This window comes from Papaver somniferum, chromosome 2 (genome assembly GCF_003573695.1).
Source record: "Papaver somniferum cultivar HN1 chromosome 2, ASM357369v1, whole genome shotgun sequence".
Lineage (NCBI taxonomy): Eukaryota > Viridiplantae > Streptophyta > Magnoliopsida > Ranunculales > Papaveraceae > Papaver > Papaver somniferum.
The window spans coordinates 77,937,414-77,956,083 of record NC_039359.1 but is presented as its reverse complement, the minus strand read 5'-3'; the positions used below and the strand labels follow the sequence as shown (position 1 = coordinate 77,956,083).

General features: G+C 38.3%; 1 pseudogene; it reads right to left on the bottom strand.

Annotated features, from left to right (window-relative positions):
* Window positions 1–17,071: 17,071 nt before the first annotated feature.
* LOC113354585 lies at window positions 17,072–17,171 on the bottom strand (annotated as a pseudogene).
* Between the last annotated feature and the right edge of the window lie 1,499 nt (window positions 17,172–18,670).

Here is an 18,670-nt window from a genome sequence, read left to right as displayed (position 1 = left end):
TATCTCGGATTTTAATCGCCCTGTGTGTGTATAAATAGCATGGGATGGTTCACAAAAGTTTATCAAGAGTTTGGGGAAGGTTTGGGACGCAGAGGAGCAAAGAAGAAGGATTAGCAGCAATTCCCACCTGCTGCTGCTGCTGCTGCTGCCATTAGAGGACCTTGAAGAACACGAAGAACAGACTGCACGGAGCAGTCTTATTTTCCGCAGCATTAACAGCAACAGCGGAGTGTCGTTCCTTTACTGCACTTCCCTGGTGTCGTTCTTCTCTGGACGCTTATAGAGGGTCGTAGTTTCACTGTTTTATATTTTTCACTCTTTTAATCATATTTTGAGCATCAAGTATATATTTTGAGAACATGATTATTATGAGTAGCTAAACCCCAATACTGGGATGATGGAGGAAGCTGTTTTTCAGCCATGTGGTTATTTAAATAATTCTTAATTCACTTTTTGCACCGATTTTAATTGATTTATGATTTCAATTAATTACTTGTGATTTTGTTTGATGGAACATGCTTAGTCCTAGGGATTCCTGATGTGCCATGCTTATAAGATACAAGTAATATTTTATGGAATCTAATTTGGCAAAGATAGAGTTAATATTTGTTTTATTTTGAGCTATAATCGCCTAGGATTATTTTCTGAGCCATTTGAATATGAAACACATTGGAATCCTGAGTCCTGGTTCCTCTTGATCTTGTGACATATTTTCTGTATATATCTTTATTTTTAAATCTTTACAAGTCCGAGCAACGAACTCTTATTTATCACTTTTGAAAAACTACAACAAAATGGCGCCGCCGACGCGGACTTGTATATAGATTTGTTTTTAGGTTTAATTTTTTATTTATTTATTATTATTTGTTCCTTTTTACGTTTCTTTTTGTGTCTTTGATTTACATGTTCGAAGTGGAATACTAAGGACTTGGGAACAAAAAGCTTAAAGCTAATAGCTAAAAGAGAAGAAAAAAAAGACATAATTTTTTTTTTAGGATTTAATTTTTATTATTGTTATTTTTTTTGTATATTGATTTTATTTATTTATTTTTAGAATTTATAAATAGGCTTTATTTTTCATAATTTTTGTAATTTTTGGACTTTTTAATTGGACTTTATTCTGGACTTTTGGACATTTTTTTTATTTTTATTTTTTAACCCTACGGAAGGGTCTTATTATTAATAAAAAAAATTAAATTGTTTGCAGGGAAGGACGACGAGATATTGTCTCGGCCCCTCGGGTTCGTACATGACATAGGAGTCGTGGCCCGAGTCGACTACAACGGTTCATCCCCCGTCTGGTACGGGAGGTAAGTCCATCGAAACACTCGTGAATCTCCTGTAAGCGAGTTACTGTATTCCTTAAGGTGATTCATTGATTGAGGACGAATTTGGACTGTTTTTAATTTCCTAGTAAAGGGCAAGGCCTGGCCAACACAAGATAAGGGTTCGGATTTCATCACCGTTCCCTTCTTGCCCGTCTTAGGAAAACAAAACCGAACGTGAACCTAAGCTTTAAAATTTTGAATAGAACGAGACCAATAGGGTAACGAGCTTAATAGGAAACTCGTTCGAAAAATATTGATTGCTCTTTAAGCACACTTCAAAGTTCATGATGGTTTCTGTGAGTTGAATGCGTGATTGCGCCGCCTTGTGATAGCGGTGAGGCCTTGGGTATCAAAGCTCCACTGAGCTTCCCTCGCCTTGATTCAACTTACATTAGCTCGGATTGATTCCAGAGGGGTGTGCTCAAATTGTAACGAATTCCTTTTCGAAGGAATAGAAGCTGGTCTAGAAAACAATCTAAGTGGAGCCATCATGCTTTTTGTTTGCTAGATTCTATAGGTTTGATTTGGTCGAGTCAGCCTTGTTTGTGATTGTGTAGATTTCCCTTGCAATTAAGAATGTCGAACTGGTATGATAGAAGCCAATACAATGAGTATCGACCTGAATTTGAATATGGACATCATCATTTTTATGACCATGGTGGGAATAGTAGTTGGGAACGCCAACCTTTTCAAGGTTATGGTTCATACCATGGTGAGCCCAATTACTATCCACACATGCATCAGTCTTACGAGCAAGAAGATTATAGTACTAGTTCTTCGTCTCTAGAGGATACAATCAAACTATTGAAAAGTAGTCCTTTTTATGATCCTTCTGATAATTCCTCTTTACTAGAGTCAACAAGTAAGTTAGCTGAGTCGACGCGTAAGTTAGCTTATATGAATAGTATAATTATAGACGAAAGAACTACAATAATGAGTGAACCTTCTTTAGAAGACCACCTCAAGTGGATAGCTGAGACGAACGAAAGAATTGCTCGAAATTACTTGAATTGCCAATATAGTGTATCCAATAATCCCTTGAGAATGAAGATAGTTATTTACATAATCAAGATAACAAGGTTAGAATTGGTAGAACTACTTGTTTTGATGAGGTTCGATCTTTTTCATGTTATAATGATGATTATGATGAGGATAGTATTGATGAAGAACATGAAATATGTAGGAATAGTGATCAGGAAGCTAGTAATCCAATTGAGCTTTATAATGATTATATTATTTCTAGTTCAAATCCAAATAATTATTATGATTATTCACCTATTCAAAAGGACGAGGATTTGATTAGGGATTCCACCGTTTTAGACGATGTAGTTTTTCCTGTTGATTACGAAGCCGATAGTGGTTTAGAGGAACCGGTTTATCTTGAGACTCCTGTTCTCGAGTCGAACGATTTAGAAACTGTAATCGATGATGGTTTTGAGGAACGGTTTTATCCTGAGAATACTGTTTTAGAGTCGTACGATTTAGAAACAATAGTCTTAGATGAACTCGTAGAGATTAATGAGGATGAACCTGACTTAGAAGAATCAATTGCCCATTTTCAGGAATCTGATGACCTAGAAATTAGGGAGATTGTGACTAGTCTAACTAGAGACACTGAAAACTCTAAGTTTGGGGGTGATTATCAGTCTCCAGGTTCTTTAACTCTTAGAAAGGTCCCTCACTTGGGTCTTGACATATCTGCCTCAACCATTTTACAAGATTATCTTCATACACGTTTTCCTGAACCTAGTGATGTCCATAACGAAGTTCAGTTATTAGAAACCCATCCTCTGGTTGATGTGGTTAACCTAGGCTATGATACCCAGATTGACTTTGTTTACCCACCAAATAGTTTTCTTCCAACTGTGGGAACGTTTCAAATGAGTCGAATATTAAGTTCTGAGACTAAACCTAAGTACTTTAGGTTAATAGAATCGACACATTTTCCTAAGAATGACCACTACTCTCACTGTGGTCAACTTTGTAAGTCATATCTGATTGACTTAGAGGATCCGCAATTATTTAGGTTATTACTTCGTGATTCTAAGTTCGTATTTGAGTTTTTACAGACTCTAAGACCTAGTGATTCGGATCCCATCTATGAAGAAACGCAGCCAATGAAAATATTCTATTTAGACCCCTTCATAGAACTTGAACCTGAACCGCAATTAGCGATAGTTATCCAGAAACTAGGTAAGGGCATGCTAGTCTTGTACATTTTCTTGGTTCACTGCAGTTTCCTTTTGTCAGCTCTTTTTGGTTTTAAAGACCCATAGTTATTCCGGCTACTGTTATACGGTTCGAGTTGACTAATCCTTGCTTAGTCTGGCTGAAGACTTTAAACTTAGCACTTCTTGGGAGGTAACCCAATATTCATGCGACACGGTAATATCTTTACTTATCTCTTTTGCTTCAAATGGTAACAGTTTCTCCTTGTTCATGCTTTTAATTTCATCTTTAGAACATTGAGGACAATGTTAGATTTAAGTTTGGGGGTTTGGGAGAAACTTTTTAGTTGCAATAAATAAACTCCAGAGCTTAGAAATTTATGCCTATTTAGGATTGCACTAACCAATCTAAGTGGATGGAAGCATTTTGGTTGTAGGAGTTGAGGAACCAATCTGATTAGATGGAAACATCTAGAAGAGTCTATTAATAAAAGCACAGAGCTAAGGTGTTAGAAATAACATGATAGTTTCACCATATCTCGTTGAGTCCTTTTCACTTCTATTTTTATTTTATTTTGTTTTTAAACTATGTTACTCTAAGTGATTAGGTGGGGCTCACGATTCAAGTTGTTACCAATGTTAGGGTGAATTAGAGTGATTGAGATACCAAGAAAAAAAAAGTTGAAGAAAAAAGTTGAAAAAAAGTTGGAAAAAAAGAAAAAAAAAAGTTGAAAAAAAAGTTGAAAAAAAAAGAAAAAAAAGAAAAAGAAATTGAGACCAGACCATTTGACCAAAAGGAATAAATTCAATAAAGTCGACCACTGGTACCCTTGTATATGCCAGTTGTGTTGACCTAGAGTTAGGTTATCGACCACTGGTACCCTTGTATATGCCAGTGTGTTGATATTAGTCAGACTAGTATCTCAATCGATTAGGATACGTTCATTTTGGCGGAGGCCTTCAGACAGATATGGAAAACGCCGTTCACTTAGTAAACATCAAAACCATATATGTTTTTCTATATCCATCTTCTTGATCTATCCATGTGATTAGTTTTGACTCCGAATATGATGTCCATAGTGCAACTATCTGAGTAGAGCTCTGTCACTTTATACGAATTTTAGTATGCTTGAGTGCAAACTCGTGTACATCAATTGGAATTTCGCATCAGGGTACTTCTTCCTGTAGTCAATAAGTATGCCAACCAAGGAGATTCTTTAGTGCCTTCCAAGGTTCTGCGTAGATATCTAAGGTCTGGAGTACAGGCTTTGTGGGTATATCTCTTGTAAGCCCTCCCGAGACTATAACTCGGCCACTAGGGCCACCTAGGGGTTTAAAAGATTATTGCATACGCTAAATGCAATCGACGATGCCTGCGACAGTGAGTTAGGATTTTATTTTGTAGTTTTGATTTGCTCGGGACTAGCAAATAATAAGTTTGGGGGTATTTGATAGACGCATTTATGTGTCTAATATATCTCAATTGTATATAGTGTTAGTGCTCGATTCTATACTTATCTGGTTATTTTATTTATTTGTAGGTGTTTTGAGAAGAATAAGGTTTTGCGGCGAAATTGGCTGAAAATGCGGCGTTTGGACCTCCGTTGATAGAGTACCGGAAGCACCTCAGAAATACCCCGGAGGAACCCCGAAAAAGTGCGGAAAATGTCCCAGAAAACTCACTATACGGACCCTCGATTTTGGATAAGGGGTAACCTAATTACTAAGGGGTGACCCATTTTCAGGCAGCTGCTAAAGGGACACCAGAGCTGGATAGGGGGCATCTCTTCTTCACATTTCAAATGAAGTTTTGGCGGGAAAGTGAGTTTGTTAACTGGCAGTTTTTGATCGGAATTTTTGAAGGAGCTATAGTGCGATTAAAGGGCTGGAAATGTTTGGGCTTACTCTATGGACTTATAGGAAGCTAACAAGGGTGATTGTAAGGGCCAGAAGTGGCTGGATAAGCCGTGAGAACCGATTGGAGATAAAACAGGGAAGAAGAAAAACTCGGACTCTGTTGGGTTTTGTTTGAGTCGAATTTGGATTTCCAGCGTGACTAAGTTGTGGATATACATTCCTATAGATTCTTCTATATCTAACTATGAGTTTGGGATAAGTTGGAGACCTAAAGAAGACGCGTAAAGAGGGTTCCGTGAAAAACAAGGAAACCGAGTTATACTCGGATTTATCTCGGATTTTAATCGCCCTGTGTGTGTATAAATAACATGGGATGGGTTCACAAAAGTTTATCAAGAGTTTGGGGAAGGTTTGGGACGCAGAGGAGCGAAGAAGAAGGATTAGCAGCAATTCCCACCTGCTGCCGCTGCCATTAGAGGACCTTGAAGAACACGAAGAACAGACTGCACATAGCAGTCTTATTTTCCGCAGCATTAACAGCAGCAGAGGAGTGTCGTTCCTTTACTGCAGTTTCCTGGTATCGTTCTTCTCTGGACGCTTATAGGGGGTCGTAGTTTCACTGTTTTATATTTTTCACTCTTTTAATCATATTTTGTGCATCAATTATGTATTTTGAGAACATTATTATTATGAGTAGCTAAACCCCAATACTGGGATGATGGAGGAAGCTGTTTTTCAGCCATGTGGTTATTTAAATAATTCTTAATTCACTTTTTGCACCGATTTTAATTGATTTATGATTTCAATTAATTACTTGTGATTTTGTTTGATGAAATATGCTTAGTCCTAGGGATTCTTGATGTGCCATGCTTATAAGATACAAGTAATATTTTATGGAATCTAATTTGGCAAAGATAGAGTTAATATTTGTTTTATTTTGAGCTATAATCGCCTAGGATTATTTTCTGAGCCACTTGAATATGAAACACATTGGGATCCTGAGTCCTGGTTCCTCTTGATCTTATGACATATTTTCTGTATATATCTTTATTTTTAAATCTTTACAAGTCCGAGCAACGAACTCTTATTTATCACTTTTGAAAAACTACAACACTTTCTCCCCCTTGTTCATTAGAAAAATAAAAAATCATTCTAAACCTTTATTTTTATTTTTCTCCAAGTTTTTATTGTACTAAGTTCTTCTTCAAAATGTATAATCCAAGAACAAAAAGAAACAAAAAAGTCAAATGATCAATCGGCGACCCAGTGAATGGATTAAACTATGAGCAGAATAAAGAACATGAGTTTATTGGGTGATGATACCAGTGGTCTGAGTTCGAAACTTGCCAGCATCAAATTATTTACCGATCAAAAAAAAAAAGAAAAAAGCATGAGTTTCAAAAGGTTAGAGAATATGATGGTCATGGTATATTCCTATGCATATATCTAGCCATCCAGAACGAGTTAATCCAGTCACTCTAAGAGGCAGTTAGTCTGAGTTCGAAAAGATGTTCGAGTACAATCCCCTGCTGTTGGAGATAGAGTCTGAAGATATTCTTGATGGCGTTTATATCTAATAATATCTAGAAATCGTAGGACTCAAATTGTTCAAAATTATTTACATCCAGTTTAGGTATTTGTCAAATTATCGATATACACAAAATTTAATTATGAAAATATTGGTTATATCAATTACATTAACTATTAGATTTGTACATATTGTTGCAAATTAGATGAGAGGGAGATTTAGTTCCATTTTACAAACCAAAGTGGGAGTTAGAAGGAAGATGAATAAAATGGCTTGAACTGTACTCAACTGCGACAGATGGAAACTCAAATTTTAGAAAGCCAAAATCCCACGGATTAAGTGTGTCTAGTTGAATTTTTTTTAAAAGCGTTATGCTAAGAAAACGAATGACAACGGGATAGCGTCAATAAAATCTTGTTCCCTGAACATTACGAGGAGCTCGAATGTGTTTGTATTGTGAACAATAAGCGAATGTCTATTTATAAATGCTAGCTCAGTGACATTACTTGGTTTTCTATAATTTTTATTTAAAAGATTTAGAGCGAGCACCAACATATAACCGTGGTTTGCAATTTTAGTTAAACTTTACATAATCCTCGGCATGGTTTTTAAAAGCGTATGCTTCACGTTTCGAAGCGTACGCTTCGCTTCAAAATCCGACAAATCGCTTCGACTCGTAACATTGAAGCGCATCTTCAACCGATTGAAGCGCATCTTCAATCGTAACATTGAGGGGGTTCGAAGCCCTGACGTTCCATTTACATGGAGCAAACTGAACCATTGTGCCATGCCTTAATTTTTGATAATACTTAGACATATATTACATGTATATAAATATTATCTTCCTACATTTATCCACTTCAACTGTAAACCATGAAGCGACGCTTCACGCTTCAACATACGCATCGCTTCTTAGAAATACAAAAACGAGTAGCGCTCCGCTTCACGCTTTAAAAACCTTGATCCTCGGTGAATGCTTGAGTTCCAAAAAAAGACTGAATCATTTTTGGGTAGTACTGGAGATAAGAACCATAATTTATTTATTATCTGAAATGACGAGGGTACCAAGTATACCACAATCTGTTCGGATTAACCTACTACAGGCATACCTTGTATAATATAAAATAAACAATTTTTTTTAGAAGATTACTTCAACAAGATTTACACTTAGTAAATAACTTAAGTTCGCAACTGGACCACTCTATAGGATCGTACCAAGTGCTTGATTAACGTACAATGCTATTATTTTAATTATAACTATAACAATAATTATAATGTGGAAAGTAAAGTAAATTATCATAACAACAAAATTTAACGAGGAAAACTGCAAGGCCCAAAAATCCCGGGATCTAGTCCAGTTTTCAAATACAAGAAAATAAATCATATTAATAAATTCGCATGTGCAAACTAACTTTTTTAAAAATATATTTTCTCCAACAATTTAAAAGTGGCGCGATCAATATACATATACATAAACAAATTTGGGGTTCTGCAAATCCTAAATCGAAAAGTACTTTAGGTTTAAGAAAATGTGGATAAATGTTAATTAAATAATTTTAATGTGTATATAATAATTTACAATTTTTAGTACGGGTAAACACCTATTACCTCGATTTTTTTTATTTATATACGAATAAGAAAAAGCATGCCTGATAATAGAAAAGAAAATTTCTCCTGAGACTTAACGTGATTTGAGTTTACGAAGCTAAAAAGGTGAGTTCGCGAACCTAGTATAAGAAAATTTCCTGTGACTTTTTGAGCCTTTGAGTTCGAGAACCTAAGCTTTTGAGTTTGCGAACCTAAAGGCTCGAATGCTTCCCATAAATTTTTGAGTCCGCCAACTTACACATATTTTGAATTCTCTTTTATATCTTATGAGTTGACGAAGTCATCACTTCATAGACCCAAGACTATGAAGAAAGTCTAATCTAAAAAATTTCCATTACCCCCACTTAGTCATGTTATCTTTCTTTATTATCTTGACCCTTGCATTGGAAACTAAATTTGGTGGAAAAAGTCCTAAAGAAAGATTACATGGCTAAGTGGGGGTAAAAGAGAAATTCTAGATTAGACTTTCTTCATGATATTTGGTCTTAAGACCACCTCATCCTAAAATCAAATAAAGTTAGTTAAATAAGACCTTGAGACTACTCGCGAGATTGGGGTATACCCAAACTATGGGGTATAGGAATAAGACAATATAGGGTCATTTGAAAGTAAAATTCAAAACCCCTTATCCATTGGTAATGCCTAATTTGCCTCCTAATTAATTAGCACTAATCTATCGAATAAGTTAAGTTAATAATATTAGATTAAATTTGCTAATTAAACATTTTCATTGTTATTTTTGTTAGATTTAACTTATGAATCTTGGTAGAATTCTTTTTCTTGAAAAATTTGGGTTTTCGAGAATTTTGTAACGAAAATGAATTACTCTAGTCAAACACTTCTCAAGATGGTATTCAACCGAGTTTTGTTGGTTTAATTATTCAAATTACAGAAGAAATTAACACTTTCAGGATTTTCAGGTATGAAAAGTCGTCATGCTCGCCAACAAATAGCATGCCGACCAAAAAGCAAAATGGGACACAAAAAACATTCTTTTTTTTAACGGTTGATGCGGTCGTCATAGTGGAAAATGCACCAACGTGACGACCAACCAATAGTCGGCAGACTAGGTTTCAAAAACCGTGACGACTAATTGCACAATTATACACAAGAAAACAAGTGTTTGATTGTTGTTGGTTCGCATGGTCGTAATTACACTAAAATAACGACCAACACATAATTATTGATACATGACAATTATTACCCCTTAGCAAGGCTAGGGAGCCCTTAAAGAGGAGCCAAACTCAACTTGAGATACGGGGACTAAAGCCCAAGTCCATTAAGAAGTACCCATAATGAGGAAAGTACAAGGAGGGAATTGGGAAAGGAGAAGGTTGTATTAGAGAAGGGGTGGCATATGTTGTAATTAAGAAGGTTTAGAACATGTGGCATGACGTCATAAAAGGAAGGGCTTTTGGGAAAGTCTACATAAAGAGGTAGATAGTACAATGGAAAGCAAGTTCTCTCTCATACCATTCATAGAAAGTGTTGTCATTAGGTGTGATTAGGACGGATAGAACCAATATCATATTCACCCCTCAACATTTGGAGGCCACACCAGGAGGCTCGTGCCTAGCCCACCATGACACACCAAGGAAGCACTAGCGCAGGCGCGTTAGAGAACCAGTTGATCAACCAGCTGCCCAACCTGGAAGGCAAGAGAGTGGGAATAGTGTCGAGCCCAATCACACAAGAAAGAATACCAGATGCATCACATGAGAAAGACAAACAGCCAGCAGCAGGGGATGCACCTCCCACGCGACCCTTCATGGAAGAAATGTAGAAGAATTGGATGACCACGTCCGGGGAGAGTAAGAGCCGAGGAAGTTGTTAAAAGCAGCCGAAACCGAATAGAACACCAAATAAGCGGAGAAAAATATTGGAGAGGAAGAGCCAGTAGTCATGTCACAAGAGGCGATGGCTAAGTACCTAGAAGCAAATTACCAAGTAGTAAAGAAGGACAACTACGACTTCATGACCAGTCCATACTCTTCGAAGTCACATATTATCAATACCCTAAGGATCATACTTCACCAAAATTCGAAGTATATAACGGACAAGAAAATGCGTGTGAATACCTTAGACGATTCTTGTCTGCCATGAATGATCGCACGGCTGAAGGAAAACTCGGTTTGAGGGAATTCCCAAAATCACTGACTGACACAGAGTTCACTTGGTATGACAACCTAAAGCCAGGAAGCATCATCTCGTGGTCGGTTATGTCCACCCTTTTCCTCAGAAAATTCTATTCAGTCAAGAGAAAGATCACAACTACAGATCTGAGCAGATGCGGCCAGCGCATGAGAGAAGAAATAGGAAATACATCACCAGGTTTCGCCATTTTGCACTAGACTCTCACAAGGACATCAAGGATGAGGCGTTTTTAGAAATCTATGTACGAGGAAGGACACCCCTTCTCAAGAGAAGACTGGTAAACTTTCGATTCCAAACCTTCGTCGAACTGGAGGAGGCAGCGGTAAGAATTTCTGACTGCGTGGATAAATCTAACACGGATTACACGTGGCGCAATACGGTCAACTCCGCATCAACCGCCCGTGAAACATTCGCGCAAATAACAACCAGGAGGGATTGAATACACATGCGATCCAACCTTACAACCGAGAAGGCGCCAGAGATTAGCAGCAAGCGTATCCACTTCCTCTACCATGCAGTAAAGAACATATTGTGGAATTACTGGAATATTGGTTGGCAAACAAAGAGGCCCAACTACCTCCGGCAAGGACAGACCTCAACACCATCGACAAAAAGGACGCCAGGTATTTCCATTTCCACCGAAGAATACAACACCCCACAGTCGAATGTTTTAACCTCCGAAGGATCTTCCAGAGAAAACTCGAAGCATGAGAAATCGAGATGAGTAACCCAGAATGCGATAATCCTAACCAGCACCAAGTCATGATGCTTGCCCAAGAACCAAGCGGGGATGTATGGAGGCCATGGTAAGATGACAATGACGAGGTGTGCTAAGTCGAGATGGAAATTCCTACATTCGATAACATGGATGGCGTAGCTAGTAAGTTTGCACAAACAGTTATTCGACTCACTAGGGTTCAGTGAGAACCAAATCAAGAAAACGTCCAAAGCAATAGCAGCGCCCTACAACCCTATGCCCAAAGGGGCGATTGTGTTCACTGACGAGGATATCTGTTATCCGGGAGAACATCTCAGGCCTTTATACCTAACAGTCTACATCAACAGACAACTGCTGAAGAGAGCTTTTGTGGATGGAGGCGCATATTTGAATCTAATATCTATGCATGCGCTAAACGTCTTAGGAGTACAACGATCCGCTATTCGGATGTGAACCACTACAGTGAAAGGATTCGGCAGACACACGCAAACAACTATCGGGATTATTAACTTAGTAATGAAGGTTGGACCCATCCGAGCGCTCACACCGTTTTACGTCCTAGAAGACGACACTATGTTCCACGTGCTGCTAGGGCGAGGATGGATGCTTAATCACAAGCTAGTGGCCTCGACATATCATCAGTACGTCAAGACTAACATAAGGGATAAATAGTATTGGATACCCGAGACAAGCAATCCCTTCGACCCAGAGGAAGCATACATGGAGGATGCAGTCTTCTACGACACGCCTAAAGAATCGGATGAGATACCTGAAGTGTAGGTCACTTCACTACCCAAGTGGGAAGAAGAAGAGAAGGAAAGGCCAGCTAAGTTCGTGTTCAACCCTTCCCAGAATGGTATACCCAACGTAAAAGAAGAGGAAACAAGAGGATCACCCTAGGTTTCAACGCTTTTCAAAGCCAGATGGGGGGGGGGGAACGTGTACCGATTAAAATAATTATCCAAGGGAACTCCTGCAGATATACATGGCTGCACCATATCGTCAATCGATGAAGAAGCGGAAGTTCCTTTAGAAAACGACAACCATGAAATTAATTACTTGAGATACCTTTTGGAACAATTAATGACGAAGATATTCGGAGTCAGTACGTACGTCTGAAGAGTGAACACCTAAAGACCTCACCGTGGATGGTACGGAGGAAATCAACAATGGAACCGAAGAAGACAAGCGTTCCATCATGATCGGAAAAAACCTGAGCAAAGAAGAGAGGGAAACACTGATCAAACTGTTCATAGAATACAAGTATGTCTTCGCCTCAATTACGACGACATGCTGGGGCTGGACAGCAGTCACCCGACGACATGCTGGGGCGAGATGTCTTCGCCCACAATCTCAGTGTGTCACCCGAGTTCAAACCAATAAAACAAAGGAGTCGTGAGTTCCCAAGAGCCACGACCGTTTCCATAAAAGAAGAGATAGAGAGATTGCTAAAAGCTAAATTCATCAAGCCTATCCAACACCCCTCTTGGATGGATAACATCGTACCCATGGCAAAGAAGAATGGAAAAATCAGGTGTTGTGTGGACTATAAAGATCTAAATCGGGCATTTTCCAAAGATGATTTCCCACTGCCAAACATCGACATAACGGTATACGCGACAAGGGGTAAGAAAATATTCTCCTTCATGGACTGCTTTAGCGGGTACAACCAGATACGGATGGCTACGTCAGACGTAATGAAGACTTCTTTCCAAACCCCATATGGGAACTTCTGTTACGTCGTAATGCCATTCGGCCTAAAAAAACGCAGGTGCCACCTATAAACGCGTCATGACATCCATATTTCATGACCCATTGCATCAAACAATAGAAGTATACGTCGAAGACATCATAGTAAAATCGCAGGTTCCCGAGAACCACATCTCGCACCTGAAAACAGTCTTTGAGAGATGCAGGAAGTTCAAGCTCCAAATGAATCCCCTCAAATGCGCCTTTGGAGTAACATCGGGAAATTTACTAGGTTTTGTAGCGACCAGTGAAGGGATCCAAGTGGACCCGGATAAAGTTGACGCCATTACAACCATGACACCACCAGCCAAGGAGTTGCAGGCATCCATTGGGAGGATATCGCACATATGACGTTTCATACCAGGGATCGCTTAGTTACTATCCGCGTTTCTGCCATTACTTAGGAAAAATGCCGTATTCACATGGGGAGAGACACAACACACGACATTTCAAAAACTCAAGCATTGCCTCGTTAGCCCACAAGTCCTCAGGCCACCTATGAAATGAGTCCCCTTATATTTGTACATAGCGTCTACCAACTTGGCCATAGGGGCCGTATTGGCACAAAATATGAGGGCTACCAGTTATCACCTATCTATTATGTCTGCCGATTTTTACGTGAGGTGGAACTTAGATACCCGCGCGTGGAGCAAGCATGTCTACCTCTTATCTACGCTGCACAGAAGCTACGTCCATATTACTAGCGGACGAGACGATTATAGTAGCCACGACAAACCCGATAGCATATATAGCTTCCAATCCTATCTTGACGGGAAGGACCTCTTGTTGGTGATAAACACATTTTTGTGTCCGATTTGTCTCGATTCTATATGTTGTTAGGGCTCAATTTTGTATTTATTACGGTGTTTTATTTGTTTGTAGGTATTTTTTGCCAATAAACATTTTTGGAAAAAATTGGCTCGAAAAGTTATCGGAAAGCACCTGGAGGACATTTGCTATTCGGACTCTCACTTTGGATAAGGGGTAACCTAATTACTAAGGGGCATCCCATTTCCAGGCAGTTGCTAATCGCACCCCTACTCTGGATAAGGGGCAACCATCTTCAACATTCAAAAATCAGGTTTTTGGCGGGAAAAAAGTGCAGTTTTGGCAATCGTGATTTGAAGGAGTTTGAGATCGATTAAACCTCTGATTTTCATAGGATAGACTCCTTATGGGTCTAGGAATCTGATATGGGTGTTTAAATAGATTAGAATGAGCTCAATCGACGGATTTTTCTCACAACAAGAAAATATGGAAAGTCACGTGTGTGACCTGTTTTAGGGAATTTTAGAGAGATTAAAGCGATGTAAACCTTCCCAAAGATTTGTATCTATCTAAGGAAGAGTTTAGAATAAAAAGGAAAGCTAAGAAACGCGTAGAAATCCTAAAACAAGAAATTGTCACAACTTGGCCGTGAAGAGAAGGAAAGAGATTTTGGAAGATTTGGTAAAGATTTAATCGGTATTTTTGATATAAATAGATGTCTTCGGTCATATAGAAGAGGTGTCGAGAGTTTGGGAACCTAAGGAGAGCCAGAGAAGAAGAAATCAGAGCTTTACCAAACTCTGTTTCTGCTGCTGCTGAAGAAGAAGAAGAACGCGAAGAACATTGACGCTCGGTAGACAGTCGCAGAAAAGTGTCGTTGTTTAGCAGCTGAAGAACATTAAGATGTTCAGGGCAGTCTTATTCTAGGGTCTTAAAATCAGCGACAAAGCAACAATTTTTCTGTAACAGTTCCATTGTAACAGCTGTTTTGCAACACCAATACACTGTTGCAAAAAATCTGTGTTATTACTTTTCACTCTTTTAATCATCTTTTGAGCAACAAACACGTATTTTGAGATCATGATTAATATGAGGAGCTAAACCCCATTGCTGAGGCGATAGAGGAAGCTATTTTTCCAACAAAAAGTGGTATATTCTATTTTATCTTTTTATTTGCAATAATTATATGATTATTCGCCTTGAACTATTATTGAATATGATTTTTATTTGAGTGATTGTGATCTATTTTGATGGAGTATGCTTAGTTTTAAGACTTTTGATGCTTCATACTTGGTATTTACAATTATTACTTTTGAAAATCTACTTGTTGCAATATTTTAGAATCAAATTAAACAAGAAAATTGCACAAATATAAGTATTGATTTAATCATTTTGAATTTGGAAAATAGTGGAATCTTAGCCTCAGTGTTTCTTTTAGTATTGATATCATCTTTAATTGAGTTTGCTATAATTTTTAGTGAGTTTTCTATTTTAGTATTAGAATTTAAGTCTAATTAATATCCTTCACAAGTCTGAGAATCGAACCACTTTTACCACTATCTACAAATCACATCAATTTTTGGCGCCGCCGACGCGGACTTGTTTTTAGGGTTTTAGATTTATTTATTTTTTATTATTTTTTATTATTTTTGTCCCTTTTTATGATTTTGGGTGTTTATCTTATGTCTACAGGTTCTGGATCATAAAGAAAATTGAGCCAAGGAGTTTGGTGATTTCATAAAAATTTGGAGCTAAAGATTAAAGCAAAAAGAACAGAAAAGAAGACAATTTTATTTTAGACAATTTTAGTTTAGGGTTTGTTTATTTTATTTAAAAAAAAATTGTATTAGGGTTTATTATTTTTGTAATTTTTATTTATTTTTTTGGACTTTTGGACTTTGGGACATTATTTTTTTTATTACCCTACGGAAGGGTACTTTAAATATAAACTGTTTGCAGAGAAGGAGGAAAATTACGATATTGTCTTTGCACCTTGGGTTCGTACACTAGACATCGGAGTCAGTGGCCCGAGTCGACTATAACCTATTCATCCCCCGTCTGGAACGGGAGGTAAGATTCTAAACACTCGCGAATCCCCTGTCAGCGAGTTATTGGACTCCTTCGTATGCATATATGTTGAGGACTGAATACGGACATTTATTTTTCTAGTAAAGGGCAAGGCCTAGCCATACAAGATAAGGGTTCGGATTTCATCACCGTTCTCTTCTTGACCGCTTTAGGAACACGTAACCTACGCGAACCTAAGCCTAAAATTTTGACTAGAATGAGACCGATAGAGTAACGAGCTTAACAGGAAAGTCATTCGAAAAATATTGGTTACTCTTTTAAGCATACTTCGAAGTTCTTGACGGTTTCTGTAAGTTGAATGCGTGACTGCGCCGCCTTGTAATACCGGTGAGGCCTTGGGTATCAAAGATCCACCGAGCTTCCCTCGCCTCTATTCAACTTACGTTAACTCGGATTGATTTCAGAGGTGTTTGCTTAAATTGTAACGAATTCCCGTTCGAAGGATTAGAAGCTGGTCTAGAAACAATCTAAGTGGATCCATCATGCTTTTTGTTTGCTAGAAATCAATAGGTTTGATTTGGTTGAGTCGGCCTTGATTTGTGTTTGCTTACCCTTCCAATTTAGAAAATTATATTGTATGCCTGAACGTAAAACAGACGCACTAGGTAGATTTGTTAAAGAGAAACCTTTAGTTCGAAACGTCTAGATTACCTTAATCTAGAAAGTCCGGCTTTTGAAGAGTCTGTTTTTGAACGTTCTTTGACTGAGGAGAAAATCCCTGTTGCTCCGATAGCGCCAGAAATGGAAACTTTGAAAGCTTTGTTGAATCCAACTAGGACAACCCGTCCTTCGTGTATTAAGTTAGCTGAAACGGAGGCACCCTATGAACTGAAACCCGGGACCTTACAGATGCTCCCAATCTTTTTAGGGAAAGAAAATGAAAATCCTTATTACCATATTAGGGATTTTGAGGAAATTTGTAGTACTCTAAGAATTAGAGGCTTAGATGATGATGCTTTGAAACTTAGGTTATTCCCATTTTCCCTGAAAGATAAGGCCAAGTCGTGGCTGTATAGTTTGGACTCTGATTCAATTGAGACATATGAACAACTTACATCTGCCTTTTTTAATAAGTTTTTCCCTAGGCACAAAACATCGTCTATTAGGACGCAAATATGCACATTTTCACAACAAGAGGGAGAATCTTTATATGGGTATTTGGAAAGGTTCAATGATTTATTATCCCAGTGTCCTCATCATGGTTTAGAAAAGGTTAGGCTAGTTCAGATCCTTTATGAGGGTTTAGATTATTCCACAACGACCATGGTTGAGTCTCTATGCACTGGTGGATTTGAAAACCAAACTGTTGATGCGGCGATGGAATTTTTTAATGAAATCGCCGAAAAAACCCAGTAATGGGAAAATAGTAGGGCACCCCAGAAAAGAATTCTTTTAAGTAGAGGAAACATTAATAGGGTAGAAGGAGGCTATGAATCAGATGCCAAAATTGCTGCTATAGCAAAAAGGTTAAAAGCCTTAGAAGTGGGCCAGACTAGTGGTAGAGTGGAGCCTTCTTGGGAAGGACAGAATATTGAAGAGCAGGCCAATGCTCTTTATAAGAACACTAGATTTGATAACCGTCAAAAGATTGACCCATATTTAGAAACCTATAATTCTGGTTGGAGAAACCATCCGAACCTTTCGTGGTTTAAGGGCCAAAGTCAAGGTCAGTTTAGTAATTCTAATGCTCCCCCAGGTTTTGGCTATACTAAGAATCCCTCAGGACTAACTCAGTTTCAGAATCATTCTGATAAGAAAATCTTAAGTTTAGAGGAATCTCTCGCCTTGTTAACTCAGCAAACTGCATAATTTCAGTTATCCGTAGAACAGAGTCTACAAGCTAGTAACAGGATTGGACAAGAAAATAGTCAGGCTATTTCCGAGTTAAAAACCCAGGTTGGTACGATAAGTGATTCTTTGAGAGAAAAAGGTAAGTTTCCTAGTCAAACACAACCCAACCCTAGAGGAGTTCATGAATTAGGTGCAAAACCATCGAATCAATTGAATGCTGTTAGAACCCTTAGAAGTGGTAGAGTTGTAGACAATAAGGTAACCATGCCCGATAGTGAACATATTGTAGTTCACCCCTCAGGATCTCACCTCTCAGGACCAGTAGCTGAAGAGACTGATAAAGTTTCTGATAATGTGAATTCGGTTCCTGAAAGGTCTGATTTTAGTCCTAGAGCCCCATTTCCTCAGCTATTAGTACCAACAAAGAAGGAATCGAACTTTAATGACATAGTGGAGGTTTTTAAGCAAGTTACCATAAACCTTCCCTTATTAGATGCAATTAGGCAAATTCCTGCTTATGCCAAGTTCCTTAAGGATATGTGTACGCGAAAGAGAAAACTTAGCGTCCATAAGAAATCCTTTTTAGCTAGTCACGTAAGTTCAATCATTCAGAACACCACAACTCCAAAGTACAAAGACCCAGGTTCTCCTACCATTGCTTGCACAATAGGTAACTTCCGGGTAGAAAAATATTTACTTGACTTAGGAGCCAGTGTGAACTTACTGCCATTCCATGTATACTTAGAGCTAGGACTTGGTGAGACGCCCTCGTCATCTTCAGCTTCCTGTACAATTTTTCGACTTCCGCTTCCTGGTTCTTTACCATATCCGCAGATTGACCTTCGGCTGTTTCAAGCAGCAACTTTTAAACCTCAGAGAAACCTTCAACGAACCAAGGAACATTGAACTCGAA